This window comes from Chlorocebus sabaeus, chromosome 11 (assembly GCF_047675955.1).
Source record: "Chlorocebus sabaeus isolate Y175 chromosome 11, mChlSab1.0.hap1, whole genome shotgun sequence".
Classification (NCBI taxonomy): domain Eukaryota; kingdom Metazoa; phylum Chordata; class Mammalia; order Primates; family Cercopithecidae; genus Chlorocebus; species Chlorocebus sabaeus.
Genome location: NC_132914.1, coordinates 64,032,794 through 64,048,637, shown reverse-complemented (window position 1 = coordinate 64,048,637; position 15,844 = coordinate 64,032,794). Strand labels below are relative to the sequence as shown.

The window sequence follows — 15,844 nt, the reverse complement described above, 5'->3', positions numbered from 1 at the left end:
CATCAATTACAGCACAGGCTTTCCTAGCCCCGCACCAGTTCCCACAGAAGTTTATGCTTTGCTTTCCATTCTAGTAAGAGGAGTGATTCTCTGATTCACCTGTTTGTGTCTTCACTTTTGTGGGCAGTGATTTTGCCCTATGACCATCACATCTCTGATGGGTTCATGAAGGGTCGTTGATTCATTTTGTTAGCCTTTCACTTGTTTTTAGGATAGAGTAGTGATGCTCATGCTCCTTAGATGCTGAACTGGAAACTGGAACTCTTAGTTTGAATGTTGGCAGTAAATATTCAAAATTATCCGTTTAGTTAGACCTTTTGACATGTAAAACTAAAAACCACCTTGTACTGGCATTATAAAAGTGGTTTCAATGTAGCAATGCATATTATTTAAAAATTTTACTCTGTTTTGCTGTGCCTAGCCCAATTCCTGGTACATAATAGTAGTTCAATAAATATTTATTAACTTTAGGCAGATGGTTTAATTCATGTATTTGTATCATGATTTCCTGTAACACCAGTAACCTAAGAATAATATATTGTAATTACTTACAGAAAACAACATTGGAAAATTGATTAACATTTTAAAACATTAATACTGCTTATTACAGTTCAACATAACTACCATCTTATGTGATTATATTGCTGTAGTTGATTTTCAAACTTTGTAAAAAATTCCATCTACTGAGCTTATTAGCTGAAAAGATTGAATTCATTATTCTAGCTTTAAAGTCAACAAAAGTAAAAGGTTTCGATATATACATCAGTTTGGATATTACCTACCAAAAGTGTAGTAGAGGCAGATCAGGTGACTGAGGTCACCAGGCAAAGGGCTTCTTTGCCAATCCATTTGGGAATAGTGGAAAACAAAATTGTTAAATTAAAATTTTATCCTCCCCAATGCACTAAACTAAATACACGTAAAAGACATTTAACTACGTTGTTAGTATGTGTACTTCTGAAATTATTACAGTTTTAAATTGCATTAAGATTTTTTGGGACATCTTTTATTAGAATTTGCAGAAAATAACAGTAAACCAAGGCTTTTCTCTATTTTTACCCACTAGTGGTTCTCTACAGCAGTGGTTCTCAAAGTATAGTCTATGGACCCCTGGGGGTCCATGTTATTTGAGGTTACACAATAGTGGGTAACACCTCTGGAGCTTTAGTACCCAAGCAGTGACACCAAGGTTTAATAGTAGTAGTCAGTATATTATTTGCCACCACACACATGCAATTAAAAGTAAAAAACAGGTTTCACTTATAGGGCAGGCCAACATTCAAATCCAGGAAATACAGAGAACGCCACAAAGATACTCCTCGAGAAGAGCAACTCCAAGACACATAATTGCCAGATTCACCAAAGTTGAAATGAAGGAAAAAATCTTAAGGGCAGCCAGAGAGAAAGGTCGGGTTACCCACAAAGGGAAGCCCATCAGACTAACAGCAGATCTCTCGGCAGAAACTCTTCAAGCCAGAAGAGAGTGGGGGCCAATATTCAACATTCTTAAAGAAAAGAATTTTAAACCCAGAATTTTATATCCAGCCAAACTAAGTTTCATAAGTGAAGGAGAAATAAAATCCTTTACAGATAAGCAAATGCTTAGAGATTTTGTCACCACTAGGCCTGCCTTACAAGAGACCCTGAAGGAAGCACTAAACATGGAAAGGAACAACTGGTACCAGCCATTGCAAAAACATGCCAAAATGTAAAGACCATCAAGGCTAGGAAGAAACTGCATCAACTAACGAGCAAAATAACCAGTTAATATCATAATGGCAGGATCAAGTTCACACATAACAATCTTAACCTTAAATGTAAATGGACTAAATGCTCCAATTAAAAGACACAGACTGGCAAACTGGATAAAGAGTCAAGATCCATCAGTCTGCTGTATTCAGGAGACCCATCTCACACGCAGAGACATACATAGGCTCAAAATAAAGGGATGGAGGAAGATTTACCAAGCAAATGGAGAACACAAAAAAGCAGGGGTTGCAATACTAGTCTCTGATAAAACAGACTTTAAACCATCAAAGATCAAAAGAGACAAAGAAGGCCATTACATAATGGTAAAGGGATCAATTCAACAGGAAGAGCTAACTATCCTAAATATATATGCACCCAATACAGGAGCACCCAGATTCATAAAGCAAGTCCTTAGAGACTTACAAAGAGACTTAGACTCCCATACAATAATAATGGGAGACTTCAACACTCCACTGTCAACATTAGACAGATCAACGAGACAGAAAGTTAACAAGGATATCCAGGAATTGAACTCATCTCTGCAGCAAGCAGACCTAATAGACATCTATAGAACTCTCCACCCCAAATCAACAGAATATACATTCTTCTCAGCACCACATCGTACTTACTCCAAAATTGACCACGTAATTGGAAGTAAAGCACTCCTCAGCAAATGTACAAGAACAGAAATTATAACAAACTGTCTCTCAGACCACAGTGCAATCAAATTAGAACTCAGGACTAAGAAACTCAATCAAAACCGCTCAACTACATGGAAACTGAACAACCTGCTCCTGAATGACTACTGGGTACATAACAAAATGAAGGCAGAAATAAAGATGTTCTTTGAAACCAATGAGAACAAAGATACAACATACCAGAATCTCTGGGACACATTTAAAGCAGTGTGTAGAGGGAAATTTATAGCACTAAATGCCCACAAGAGAAAGCAGGAAAGATCTAAAATTGACACTCTAACATCGCAATTAAAAGAACTAGAGAAGCAAGAGCAAACACATTCGAAAGCTAGCAGAAGGCAAGAAATAACTAAGAGCAGAACTGAAGGAGATAGAGACACAAAAAACCCTCCAAAAAATCAATGAATCCAGGAGTTGGTTTTTTGAAAAGATCAACAAAATTGACAGACCACTAGCAAGACTAATAAAGAAGAAAAGAGAGAAGAATCAAATCGACGCAATTAAAAATGATAAAGGGGATATCACCACCGACCCCACAGAAATACAAACTACCATCAGAGAATACTATAAACACCTCTACGCAAATAAACTGGAAAATCTAGAAGAAATGGATAATTTCCTGGACACTTACACTCTTCCAAGACTAAACCAGGAAGAAGTTGAATCCCTGAATAGACCAATAGTAGGCTCTGAAATTGAGGCAATAATTAATAGCCTACCAACCAAAAAAAGTCCAGGACCAGATGGATTCACAGCTGAATTCTACCAGAGGTACAAGGAGGAGCTGGTACCATTCCTTCTGAAACTATTCCAATCAATAGAAAAAGAGGGAATCCTCCCTAACTCATTTTATGAGGCCAACATCATCCTGATACCAAAGCCTGGCAGAGACACAACAAAAAAAGAGAATTTTAGACCAATATCCCTGATGAACATCGATGCAAAAATCCTCAATAAAATACTGGCAAACCGGATCCAGCAGCACATCAAAAAGCTTATCCACCATGATCAAGTGGGCTTCATCCCTGGGATGCAAGGCTGGTTCAACATTCGCAAATCAATAAACATAATCCAGCATATAAACAGAACCAAAGACAAGAACCACATCATTATCTCAATAGATGCAGAAAAGGCTTTTGACAAAATTCAACAGCCCTTCATGCTAAAAACGCTCAATAAATTCGGTATTGATGGAACGTACCTCAAAATCATAAGAGCTATTTATGACAAACCCACAGCCAATATCATACTGAATGGGCAAAAACTGGAAAAATTCCCTTTGAAAACTGGCACAAGACAGGGATGCCCTCTCTCACCACTCCTATTCAACATAGTGTTGGAAGTTCTGGCTAGGGCAATCAGGCAAGAGAAAGAAATCAAGGGGATTCAGTTAGGAAAAGAAGAAGTCAAATTGTCCCTGTTTGCAGACGACATGATTGTATATTTAGAAAACCCCATTGTCTCAGCCCAAAATCTCCTTAAGCTGATCAGCAACTTCAGCAAAGTCTCAGGATACAAAATTAATGTGCAAAAATCACAAGCATTCTTATACACCAGTGACAGTCAAACAGAGAGCCAAATCAGGAATGAACTTCCATTCACAATTGCTTCAAAGAGAATAAAATACCTAGGAATCCAACTTACAAGGGATGTAAAGGACCTCTTCAAGGAGAACTACAAACCACTGCTCAGTGAAATCAAAGAGGACACAAACAAATGGAAGAACATACCATGCTCATGGATAGGAAGAATCAATATCGTGAAAATGGCCATACTGCCCAAGGTAATTTATAGATTCAATGCCATCCCCATCAAGCTACCAATGAGCTTCTTCACAGAATTGGAAAAAACTGCTTTAAAGTTCATATGGAACCAAAAAAGAGCCCGCATCTCCAAGACAATCCTAAGTCAAAAGAACAAAGCTGGAGGCATCACGCTACCTGACTTCAAACTATACTACAAGGCTACAGTAACCAAAACAGCATGGTACTGGTACCAAAACAGAGATATAGACCAATGGAACAGAACAGAGTCCTCAGAAATAATACCACACATCTACAGCCATCTGATCTTTGACAAACCTGAGAGAAACAAGAAATGGGGAAAGGATTCCCTAGTTAATAAATGGTGCTGGGAAAACTGGCTAGCCATAAGTAGAAAGCTGAAACTGGATCCTTTCCTTACTCCTTATACGAAAATTAATTCAAGATGGATTAGAGACTTAAATGTTAGACCTAATACCATAAAAATCCTAGAGGAAAACCTAGGTAGTACCATTCAGGACATAGGCATGGGCAAAGACTTCATGTCTAAAACACCAAAAGCAACGGCAGCAAAAGCCAAAATTGACAAATGGGATCTCATCAAACTAAAGAGCTTCTGCACAGCAAAAGAAACTACCATCAGAGTGAGCAGGCAACCTACAGAATGGGAGAAAATTTTTGCAATCTACTCATCTGACAAAGGGCTAATATCCAGAACCTACAAAGAACTCAAACAAATTTACAAGAAAAAAACAAACAACCCCATCCAAAAGTGGGCAAAGGATATGAACAGACATTTCTCAAAAGAAGACATTCATACAGCCAACAGACACATGAAAAAATGCTCATCATCACTGGCCATCAGAGAAATGCAAATCAAAACCACAATGAGATACCATCTCACACCAGTTAGAATGGCGATCATTAAAAAGTCAGGAAACAACAGGTGCTGGAGAGGATGTGGAGAAATAGGAACACTTTTACACTGTTGGTGGGATTGTAAACTAGTTCAACCATTATGGAAAACAGTATGGCGATTCCTCAAGGATCTAGAACTAGATGTACCATATGACCCAGCCATCCCATTACTGGGTATATACCCAAAGGATTATAAATTATGCTGCTATAAGGACACATGCACACGTATGTTTATTGCAGCACTATTCACAATAGCAAAGACTTGGAATCAACCCAAATGTCCATCAGTGACAGATTGGATTAAGAAAATGTGGCACATATACACCATGGAATACTATGCAGCCATAAAAAAGGATGAGTTTGTGTCCTTTGTAGGGACATGGATGCAGCTGGAAACCATCATTCTTAGCAAACTATCACAAGAACAGAAAACCAAACACCGCATGTTCTCACTCGTAGGTGGGAACTGAACAATGAGATCACTTGGACTCGGGAAGGGGAACATCACACACCGGGGCCTATCATGGGGAGGGGGGAGGGGGGAGGGATTGCATTGGGAGTTATACCTGATGTAAATGACGAGTTGATGGGTGCAGCACACCAACATGGCACAAGTATACATATGTAGCAAACCTGCACGTTGTGCACATGTACCCTACAACTTGAAGTTTAATAATAATAAATAAATTAAAAAAAAAAAAAAAAAAAAAGAAGTAATAAATATATTTTTAATATTCTGTGTTAACAAAATGGGAAGGACTTTTAAAGCACTCTATTGCATACCGAAGTACTATGGCTGTATCCAAAAAAACACTTAATGAAATGTTTGAGTTGTGAATGGAGTTAGCTACTTTTTCCATGGAATAATATTTTTGTTGAAAGAATGGACAGGCAAATTGTAGTTATTCAGACTTGGGTATTTGACAGACATTTTCTCAAAAATGAACAAGATGAATTCATTTGTTACTTCAAGGATAACGGATAACATTTGTTGCCAATAATAAAATACAATTTTTTAAGTGAAAATTGGAACTTTGGAAAACTTGTATCTACCATTAGGAACTTGACAGCTTCCTAATATACTTACTGACTTTTTGGATGAGATTTGTGGTGATAATGAATGTGATGTTTTGATGTTGTATAATGAAACATGAAATGTATTAACATTTGGAAGACCTGCATAACTCAGTGAACCAATTATTTTCCAACTAACAAATGCATGATGCACAAAATTATGTGTAAAGATACATTCTAGATGTAAGAAAGAATAATTAATATTAATGTGATAGAGTACAAACAGTTCATTGACATAGTTTCAGATTCCACAGTGTAACTAATATTTAAGAAACTACCTCTTGTTGAATCCTGGTGTATTACCAAAGAATATCCAAAATTATCTGAAAAGGCTGTTAAAATACTCCTTCCTTTTCCAACTACATTTCTGTGTGAGGTGGGATTTTCTTTGTATACTGTGTTCAAATAACATATTGCAACAGATTGAATGTAGAATCTGACATTAAAATGTAGCTTCTTCCTATTAAGCTACATTTTGAACAGATAGGTAAAAATATTAAAAAATGCCTGTCTTAGGTATTTTTTTATTTGAGAAATGTAGTTATTTTTCATACAATATTTTACTTATGTTAACACTTGATGGATTTATTGCTTAATAAATGAGTAATAAACATATTTTAAAATTCTCAGGCTGGGCGTGGTGGCTTATGCCTGTAATCCCAGCACTTTGAGAGGCCAAGGCATGTGGATCACCCGAGGGCGGGAGTTCAAGACCAGCCAGCCTGACCAACATAGTGAAACTCCGTCTCTACTAAAAATACAAAATCAGCTAGGTGTGGTGGCAGGTGCCTGTAATCCCAGCTACTCAGGAGGCTGAGACAAAAGAACTGCTTGAACCTGGGAGGCAGAGGTTACAGTGAGCTGATATCGTGTCACTGCACTCCAGCCTGGGTGACAAGAGAAAGACTCCATCCCAAAAAGTAAAAATTAAAATAAAATTGTCAGTTTTAATGTCAAATATGGTACATATCAGTAGATAAAATTCATATAAACAAAAGCTCTTTGATGTCCTCAGTAATTTTTAAAAGAAGTAGATGGGTCTTGAGACCAAATAATTTAAAATTTACCACTTTAAAATGAAATAGTCTATGGGAAATATATGTATACACACATACACACATATACATATACATATATATATGTATATATGTAGAAAATTATGTCTCTACTGTGATGAAACAAGTTTGCTGCCTGTCAGGAGTCAGACTGGCATAGGTGTGTCATAAAAGCACTTAGAAGTCTTACAGTTGAAAAACAGGCTTAATTTTGTTTGACTTGGTATTTCTCAGATTCTTGGATAAAATCTTGTTTTCTGAGGAAAGGATGTTCATGAGGAATCATCTTTTGCAAATACTGCTTTACTTACACTTTGTTTTAAAGATCTAGTGTCTTGAGTAGGTTAAAATGTTATAAACCTCACAGTTCTCTAGTATAAAATATAAAGGGGGCAACCTTAATCATGAAGCAAATATATGAACATATTTCATGAGCAAATGGGACTGAGGATGTAGTTTTGTTTTTTTCAAAATGCCTTTAAGATTCTACAAGAAGTTCAAAGTCTGTACTATTAGAATTCTTGTTTCTTGTCATTCAGAAAATTTTCACTGGTATAGGATAAGAAGGAGGCTATTAGTCATCTGAAAATTCTAACACTTCTTTAAGGGTTTGAGGCTATATTTTTAAATGGTAGTCTCAAGTTTTTGTGTTTTTTTAAAATGCACCAGTGTGGTTTAATGGAAGAGTGAGGACTTAGAGGACTTACGTAAGGTTGGTTGCAAATACTGTGTCCAAAATTTATTGAATCTTTAATGAATAAGTTTATAAACATCAGCACCTGTAAAATGAGATTATTATGACTACCTTACTAGGTTGTTGTAAGAAGAAAACTAAATTTTGATAGAGCCTTTAGTACAACCAATACACAGGAATTGAGTGCCTATCAGAGGCCAAGCTCTGTGCCAGGTACCAGGGAAACAAACATGAATAAAATACTGGCTCTTTCCTGAGCAAACTTTGAGATCGGTTTCAGGGAAAGTCTATGGTCTTAATCACAACAGAGAATAATAAATAAAGTGCTGCAATAAAGTAAGTGAGGGGAGACAGATAGTTGTCCTCCAGTGGGTCTGTTTACCCATTCTTTGCTAATAGAAACTCTCAAATTTAGAGAAACCACATTTTCCTTCTTCCAGTGCAGTAAGGTGTGGCCAAAAGACAATGACATCTACACAGAAGTGACAGATGCAACTTACTGATCCTGTTCTCAGATGAAAACTTTACTGTTTTTTCTCTTCCTTTGTGCTAGACCTTGGCCATGACAGTATTGAGTCACACTCATGAATATAAGGACAATATTTCGGGTTATAATGTTTCAGACAGAAGGAACCCAGATCCCTGGAAGACCTCAGGTAATAGTTCAGCCTCCTCTCTCCCACCACTCAGACCTTAATATGAGAAAGAAAGAAAGAAATCTTTCATCTTGTTTAAGCCACTCCCACCCACTTTTTTTTTTTTTTTTTTTTTTTTTTGAGACAGGGACTTGTTCTGTTGCCCAGGCTGGAGTGCAGCAGCCTGATCTTGGCTTATTGCAGCCTCTACTTCCCGAGCTGAAGCAATCCTTCCACTTTAGCTTCCCAAGTAGCTAGAACCACAGACATGTGCCTCAAAGCCCGGCTAATTTTCCTTTTATTTTTTTTGTAGAGATGGGGTCTCACTATGTTGCGCAGGCTGGTCTTGAACTCCTGGGCTCAAGCAATCCACCAACCCTGGCCTCACAAATTGCTGGGATTACAGGCTTGAGCCACTGTGCCCAGCCTAAGCCGCTCTTACTAATTTGTTAAAGCACCTGAACTAGTATCCAAACTAACAGAGTAATCATGGGATGCTCTAAGTCTCAGGCCTAGACCACTTGGAAGGGATGGGGGAAGTGAGCATCAGGGAGAGCTTTCTGGAAAATGGAGTTCCTAAGCTAGGTTTTGGAGGATCATTGTGATTTGGAAAAAACTCTTCCCCAGGTGATTCTGACTCTATCCTCTTATAATACCACCCTCATCCATGAGAATCACTAATGTGCTGCCTCGTCATGAGATTCGACTTGTCCTTTGTTAGTAATATTCCACTAGAAGAAGATCTAATTACATAGTAATTGCTTTATTCCTAAAACAAAACAAATTTGTATAGAATGCTTACTATATGCATATAAATAAAGGATATAAATATCCAATATGGATCTGCTGATATGGGTTGGCTATTGCCCACCCAAAATCTCATCTTGAATTGTCATCCCCATAATCCCTATTTGTCAATGGCAGGACCAGGTGGAGGTAATTGGATCATGGGCGTGGTTTCCCCATGCTATTCTTGTGACAGTGAGTGAATTTACATGAGATCTGATGGTTTTGTAAGCGACTGGCATTTCCCCTGCTTACACTCACTCCATCCTGCTGCCCTGTGAAGAAGGTCCCTGCTTCTCCATTGCCTTTTGCCATGATTGAAAATTTCCTGAGGCCTCCCCAGCAATGCAGAACTGAGTCAAACCTCTCTCTTTTTTAAAAATAAAAATAAAAAAATAAAAAAACTATAGTCCTGGGTATTTCTTCATAGCAGTGTGACAGAGCTAATACATGTACCTTATTTATATATTTATTTAATTTTTCTATAAACTCATTCTCCCCCCAGAATATAAACTTCATTAAGACATGGTCATTGCTTTTTTTGTTGTTTGTTTGTTTTGGTTTTTTTGTTTTTGTTTTTGTTTTTTTTTTTTACGGTATCACTAGTACTTAGTGCAGCTGTACACATAATAAGTATTCAGTAAATTATTTGTTGAATTAATAAAGGGACAAATACATGTTAGACTATTGGAATGCAACCATAAAAAGGACAGTTCTACCTTGAACTCACAGTTAAATAAGCAGATAATTACAAGGTTATATAAGAAGCAGCTATAATAAAGTGAATGAAAATGAAAAGAAGGCTCCTTTCAGTTAATTAACCTTTATTATCAACAACGATACATTTAAATTTTTCTTGCTATGTACCAGTCTCCAAGAGCTTCATGTACTCATTTAATACAGCAATCCTATGAACATGGTACTATTGTTTATCCTCATTTGTAGATGAGGAAATGGGGTACAGAGAGTTTAAGTAACTTGCTCACAGTTGCACAGCTGAGGGTGGCACATTTACTTCTAAAATAAAATTCATAGATTTATAACTGTATAGGAAGTATATAACTATATATAAAATTTATAACTATATATCACATAATATAGACAATATTTTAAGGCACAGCCCTCAAACCTATATCTCCACCATTATTCCTATCATAGTAATACTATCATGGTACTATCCTTCCAGTTATACCAAAATCAAAGAATCATCCTTGATTTCTTAGAACCCTATTTCCACTCTTGCCCATTTTCCATAAACAACCAGAATATTCATCTTAAAGGTAGATCATGTCACTTCCCTATTTAACACTGTGCAGTGAGTTCTATGTGTTCCTAATACATGTAGAATAGAAGTCCATAATTTTTATCCGGGCCTGGAAAGCCTGAGGTGAGCTGGCCCCTCCCTGCCTCTTTAGTTTCCTCTCCTATTATTCTCCACAGTGGTCACCTTGCTGTGCCTGGCACAATGCCAACTCAGTGTTGTCATCCTTTCTGTTCATGCTGTATCAAAGGTACTGCCTTTGGATGGATCTTCTTGTATTTTTTAGGTCTTTGCTCAAGTTGTATCTCCTCCGGGTAAAGCTTTCTCAGCTCTCCCCATTCTAATATAGCCCTCAGAGTCGCTTACATTGCATCACCTTGTCACTTCTCACTATTGGAAATTACTTTGTTTGATGATGTACTTGTACGTTATCTATTTCCTCTGATATCCTCCAAACTTCATGTTGAAATGTGATCCCCGATGTTGGAGGTGGGGCCTAGTGGGAGGTCTGTGGATCTGTCTTGAACGGCTTAGTGTCGATGAGTGAGTTCTCGCTCTATTAGTTCACCTGAGAGCTGGTTATTTACAAGTAGCCTGGCACCTTTTCCTCTCTCTTGCTTCCTCTCTCTGTGTGTGATATACGTGCTTCCCCTTCACCTTCTGCCATAATCGTAAGCTCCCTGAGGCCTTCATCAGAAGCAGATGTCTTTACCACACTTCCTGTACAGCCTAGGGAACTGTGAACTGAAATAATCCTCTTTTCTTTATAAATTACCCAGTCTCAGGTATTCCTTTATAGTAACACAAGCAGACTAACACACCTCCTCATCTATATTATACCTTCATGAGAGGAGTGTTACCCTCATGTGCACTGTTCTATCTTTGGAGTGTGAATAGTGTCTGGCACTAGAGACACACAGGAAGCATTTGTCGAATAACTGAATCAGATTTAGTGTGAGACAAGCACATATTCTTCATGGTTCATGGAAACATACTGTTTAAATTATTCAAGGGCCTTTAATGTTTTCCTCCTAAAAAGTATGTCAAACACCAAAAATCAACCAGCAAGAATGTGAAATAGGACCAGTTCTAAAAGTTGGTCAAAGCCATCATGGATTAAACATCTAGCATGTGACTGGCACTAAATACATTTTATAGGGTGAAAAAGTGAATCCTTAGAGCCATAGACATTCTAAAAGTGTAATTTAAACTAATAGTTTTAAACTCTTTACTTGAACTTGCAACTAAAGCTACTATCAAGGAGAATGATGACTTAGAATTTTCCCTTCAAATTCTGTTCCACACCCACTGCATAATAAATATTGAACATGTGTGTGAAGAACAATTGAGTAAATAAATGAGCAAACAGACTAATGAACCAGACAAATGCTCAATAATAAAAGTAAAGAGGAGGCCAGGGACAGTGGCTCACACCTATAATCCCAGCACTTTGGGAGGCCGAGGCAGGCGGATCACTTGAGGTCAGGAGTTCAAGACCAGCTGGACTAACATGGTAAAACCCCATCTCTACTAAAAATACAAAAAATTAGCCAGGCGTGGTGGTGGGCACCTGTAATCCCAGCTACTCAGGAGGCTGAGGCTGGAGAATCGCTTGAACCTGGGAGGCAGAGGTTGCAGTGAGCCAAGACTGCACCACTGTTCTCCAGCCTGAGTGACAGAGTGATACTCCATCACAAAATGAATAAATAAATAAATGAATAAATAAAAGTAAAGAGGAGAGGCAGGAATAATGGGTAACTCAAATTGGATAAATGGCTGTTAAAAAATCTAAAACTCACAAGTGCTTTAAAATATTTGCTATTAACCCGAACAAGTTTGCTTGTAAATCATAGCTAGGGTTGGGAGCCAAAGAAATGGCTTTAAGAGAAAAAGGCCGAGAAGGCAGGAGAAATGAATCACATGGCAGTGCATTTAGAGGATGGAAAAAAAGAGAAATTTAAATTAGATTATTTATGACAACTTAGAAGTGAGACCACAAGAACAAATTTAAATACCAAGAAAATGTTCCTGTAGCCAAATGAATAAATAAAAAATCTCAGCTTTTAGAAATTCAGTACTTGGGTAAAACCAACCAACCAAGAAACAAATATAAATAAATAAATGTGCGTAACTTAAAATAAATAGACTTTTCTTGATCTCCAAGTAGCTTGAAAAGAACAAGTTGGCAAAGAGGAAAGGGAAGGAGGAAGAAAGGAGGAAGAGAGGAGAGAGAGAAAATGAAATGAATTCCAGGAAATAGAAGGCATTAGGTAATATATTCTTCAGAATCGTCAAATATGGAGCTTAAATAGATTCCATGAAGTCTCACAATTACCTTAAAAAACACTATAATCAGCACTGTATTTTTCATCGCTTCAAAGCATCTAGCTGCATAAAAATAATAACATCTTGTAGCTAGAAGAGATTTTCTAGTCCAAATCTTTCCTCCTAAGACACATATACCTTCAGGAAAAAATGAGTTCTGATACAATGAGCATTTTTGAAACCCTTATAATAGACAGTACACTTAGCATTTTACATTCAGAAATTATTTTTTATGCTTTTTCACTTTTATGCTCATTCTACACTTATTGAATGAACATATTCTATATGGTAGAAAAAAAATCAGAAAAATCTTTGAAAACTCAGTAACTTCAGTTATCTGAGCCCTTTGAAGCCTAATATATTTGCAGTCTCAGAATGACTTCTTGACATTTCATTTTGCAAGAAGTCTAAACAACCACAATAAATTTACAAATGCAGACATGCCACAGTTAAATTTCATTTCACGCTCAGTGAGCAAACATTATCAAACTATAAGCACTGTCCTCCACTGTCTTTTTAACTCAAAATCTTGTAGCCAATGGAGAGTCGACCTTGAAATAGTTCACAGATGGATGAATTGGCTTAGTTTATTCACCAATTTGCAGATGAACAAACTTAGGGTATATTATTACTGTTTAGGCAAGTGGCTCTATGCTTTATTTAATAAACAATACAAATAAGTAGTAATTGGACAGAATCAAATTAGAGGCCCAATTAAGAATTATTTGTGGAAAAAGTGTTTTAAACACAATGAGTATTTTTTTTGTATATTTTGGGTTATCACAATGCTGAGGGTTGGGGATCGTTGCTAGCATTTCGTGGATGGTGGCTGAAGGTGCTAGAAGTATTAAAATGGAGACATGGTTACACATGGAAAATTTACTCTGCATACTGTACTACCCTCACATAACTACTATTAATAAAAACCTTTTTTCCCTTGAGACAGAGTTTCACTCTTGTTGCCAAGGCTGGAGTGCAATGGCGCGATCTGGGCTCACGGTAACCTCTGCCTCCCAGGTTCAGGCGATTATCCTGCCTAAGCCTCCCGAGTAGCTGGGATTATAGGCACGTACCACCACACCCAGCTAATTTTTGTATTTTTAGTAGAGATGGGATTTCACCATGTTGGCCAGGCTGGTCTCAAACTCCTGAACTCAGGTGACCCACCTGCCTTGACCTCCCAAAGTGCTGACATTACAGGCGTGAGCCACCATGCCTGGCCAATAAAAACTCTTATAAATGAAAATCTATTTATAATTATTTGAGCATGGAAGCAAATACTGTTATATAGACATAAAGTATTTTTCAGTTTTAGTGTACAGTGAATATACTGGTGTCTACCTGTCTACCTTTTTATTTTCTGTATGTTGTATGGAAGGGCTTCTGATCCCATCTCAAATTCAGAATTATTCATTAGAAGTGGTTGCAAGGATTTAACTATATTTTCTGTTGTAGCAATGCCCTCAGATCCACTTATTTGAAATACATATTATTAAATATATGTCAGCATTAATACATTTTGTGTTTAGGCCAGGCGTGGTGGCTCATGCCTGTAATCCCAGCACTTTGGGAGGCTGAGGTGGGCAGATTGCTGGAGCTCCGGAGTTCAAGATCAGCCAGATGGTGAAACCCTGTCTGTCTCAAAACAAAACAAAAATTAGCTGTATATAGTGGTACATGCCTGTAGTCCGAGCTACTCAGGAGGGTGAGGTAGGAGGAATGCTTGACCCTGAGAGGTGGAGGCTGTACTGAGCTGTGATTGCACCACTGGACTCCAGCCTGGGCAACACACCAAGATCCTGTCTCAAAAAAAAAAGGCATTTTGTGTTTAAATTATGTGCTCATGAGTTACATGATCTATGAATTTCAGTTAGTAAAGAGGGATATTACCAATCATTTGCTACAATGAAGTAGTAGTGGGTCTGATGAGAATACCGTTAGTGCCAGAGGACAGAGTGATTTTTTCTTTCCCATTCTCATCCTCAGTAGGTCAGGGTATCTCTCCCAAGGCCACATGAAGGCAGCAGCAATTATTGGCATCACATGCAGATGCTGTGACATCTAAAAGGGCCAGATTAATTTAATGTCTTAAAGATTTCTCTTATAGACTATATGTTTCATACTGTTACTAAAAAATAATACTGTAACTATTACTCAATCTAATTATGCATTGAAGGGAACTCTCTAATCACTAATCTAGGGAAGTTTGTAAATTGAAGATTTAATCTCAATAGTTGATCCATTTCTTTTTTCCTAAAAGGGGATGAAGAATCTAATTCAGAAGAGTACGGAAATCATGTAAATGCTGTATAGGCAATTGCCTACTTCCCAAAAAAGAAAATAATTAGCACTTGAAAAATATGTATTTGTTAACATATATTTGCCATTGCTGGTTGAAATGCATTTTGTTGAATAATTCAACCTGCTTTATTGTCTCATGTGAACAAATTTTTCTAATAAATTTAATATTATAGTTTAGTGAACATTTAGCTCAACTGATAACCAATTTGTTATAAAAGCCTGCTTTCTTTACATCAGAATATAGGGGTGCTGGAATTTCTTTTAAAGTAATTAGTGTTTTGAGACTGGCTAGTCAGGGATAGTACTTCAACCATTGTTCACAAGCATTTATGCCTACAGGGGCCAGGTGGTAACTGAATGATTGAATTGTGCCCAGGGGAGGGACTGTAGCTAAATGGAAAGCACATGTTTATTTATGGGTGGCAGGCAGCCACCACTCAGCTCTAATCAATAGTTGCCATATTGGAATCAGGCTCAAGGTTACCAGATCTTTTGCTATTTCAAGGAAAAAAAAAATGTTTGATTTATTTATGCAATCTCTTGACTTTTAGATGTTTGTCCAGTTTAAAAAAAGAAAGGCCAGGC

The 15,844-nt window shown here is 37.3% G+C and overlaps 1 protein-coding gene across 2 annotated transcripts in view; it reads left to right on the top strand.

Annotated features, from left to right (window-relative positions):
• GRIP1 (glutamate receptor interacting protein 1) overlaps window positions 1-15,844 on the top strand; it is a 723,532-nt gene that overhangs the window by 259,683 nt on the left and 448,005 nt on the right. The gene's annotated exons all lie outside the window — the stretch shown is intronic.